The sequence below is a fragment of the Acanthisitta chloris genome, unplaced genomic scaffold (assembly GCF_000695815.1).
Source record: "Acanthisitta chloris isolate BGI_N310 unplaced genomic scaffold, ASM69581v1 scaffold16627, whole genome shotgun sequence".
NCBI lineage: Eukaryota > Metazoa > Chordata > Aves > Passeriformes > Acanthisittidae > Acanthisitta > Acanthisitta chloris.
The window spans coordinates 17,961-20,443 of NW_008683390.1; positions in this window are offsets into that span (position 1 = coordinate 17,961).

A 2,483-nucleotide genomic window follows, 5' to 3' on the forward strand; every position below is an offset into this window, starting at 1 on the left:
AGCCTCTAAGGCTTTTCCAGGGATCTGGTGGAACCAGACCTGGTATCTCATGGAGTATCATTGCATGCAAAGACAAAGAAACACCCCCATAGGCATAGTTAATGTAGACAAACCTTAATGGCTTTTTTTTCTTCTTCCCCCTCCAGTTCCAAATATATAATTAATCTCAGCTCAAATGTACATGTTTGATCTATTTCTTTTAGGTTTCAGATGTCTTTGAAGGAAGGGGAAGACCCTTCTGTGATTTGATCTGAAGAGCCTCAGATAGGATGGGGTGTTTATGTGGACAGATCCCTGTGCACAGTGCTGGTCAGGAGAGCTCCAAGCTTGCAGACCTGGGGTGGGAGGATAGTAGCTGAGCTGCATCCCAAACCAACCTGGAGGAGCTCCATCCTGCTAAGCCACCGCTCCCGCAGAGCTCCTGTGAGTTGTGAGGGCATCCACAGCCAGATGATGGAAACCTTCTGCAGACAAGCACCAGCTCTCCCATGAACAGATCCTCCGAGCGGCATCACAGAAATGAAAGGTGTAGGGATGAAAAGTATAGCCACTTCAAATGGGGAAATTTCCATTTGAAGTGCCGTCTTCAGTCAAATCCTCCCCAGCAGCACTTTTTTCCCCCTCACTAGCATGTATCAATTTCTTCTGACAACAGTTTCATGGCTTTGGGATAAATAAGCCCAACTGCAGTGGTGTTATATTTTACAACTACAGACAGACCATGGAGATTAAAGTTCTTTGGCTGAGTCCCCAAAGACAGGGGGCAGGGAGGAGGGTCCACTGGGCATTGGGAAAGGCAGGTTGAACACAAAGCAGACTGAATCCAGCCTTTCAGCCCTGGTGGTGCCACTGAGGCTGGGGAGGGTGGCAGACACACTGTGGTGAGGGCAGAACTGAGAGGGCAGAACTGAGAGGACGTCATCGTGAAGGGCCCTGTGTGTTGCAGAAATGGCTTCTTCAGGCCAATGCAAACCTCATGAAGTTCAACAAAATGAAGTGCAAGAGCCTACGTCTGGGTCATGGCAATCCCAGGCACACCTATAGGTTGGGTGGGTAAGTCATTGAGAGCAGCAATGAGGAGAAAGACTTGGGGGTGATGGTAGATGAGAAACTCCCCATGAGCTGCAGTGTGAGCTCACAGCCGAGAAATCAACCAAATCCTGGTCTGCAGCCAAAGGAGTGTGGGCAGCAGACCAAGGGAGGTGATTTTCCCCTCTACTCTGCTCTTTTGAGACCCACCTGGAACACTGCACACAGTTCTGGCGCCCTCAACACAAGAAAGACATGGAACGGTTGGAGCAAGTGCAGAGGAGGCCACGAAATTGATAAGAGGACTGGAGCATCTTCCCTATGAAGACAGGCTGAGGGAGTTGGGGCTGTTCAGCCTGGAGAAGAGAAGGTTGAGTGGAGACCTCAGAGCAATTCCAGTACCTGAAAGGGGCTCCAGGGAAGCTGCACAGGGACTCTTGGTTAGGAGCTGCAGTGACAGGACAAGGGGCAATGGGTATAAACTGAAAGAGGGGAAATTTACTTTAGATATTAGCAAAAGGTTTTCCCTGTGAGGCTGGTGAGACACTGGCACAGGTTGCCCAGGGAGGCTGTGGCTGTCCCAACCCTGGCAGTGTTCAAAGCCAAGTTGGCTAAAGTCTTGAGTAACCTGTTCTGGTGGGAGGTGTCCCTGACCATGGCCTTAAACCTCAGGTTTAAGCTGAACTTTTCTTCCCAAGAACCAGACTGTGATACCAGAGAAGCAGAGAGGACAGGACACAGCAATGGTGCTGTCTTGGCTGCTATTGATAATCATCAAATAGTTTGACTTTTTGCCCAAGAGGCTAGGAAACAAGTATTTGTCTCACAAACAAGACTTTGTGTTTCTCAATCAAGATAAAACTTCTGCCTCTTCTACTGACCATTAATGGAAGAGTTTGCAGGGTCTGGCAGGCAGAGCAGTTGGCAGACTGCTTGTCTCCTGAACTAACCTAATGGGATTTGTGAAAGCCCAGGTCACTCCACAGCCTGAGACTGAGAGGAAGAGGAGGGACAAGCCCTCTCCAGAGCAGGGCATAGCTCCTGGCACTCCACATGCCTGTGGTCAGGATTCTCCCTCGCTGCTCACCCCTCCAAGGCCTGATCAGCTGCCCTGTGGGCACTGCAGTCCCTCTGAGAGCCCTTCCCAGGCGAAGGACTCAGTGCCATGGAGGTGCCCACTGGGACTGCTAGGGGAGGAGAGCACATCCTGGGATCGGCTGAGAGGTCTCCACAGATGGAGAGGTTTCCCCTCTTCTGCAGGGCTCAGTCCTCCCATCATGGAGGGACGAAGATGGACCAAGTCCTTTTTGGGCAAAACTTAAAATACGCAGATACTCAAAATACTCAACATGAAGGAGAAAGTCGTTGTCACAGTCCTTTCTGTATCTGCCTGATACAGAAAGGGAGTTGTAGAGGGTGATAATGCTTCCCCTGAGCCTCCTCTTCTCCAGGCT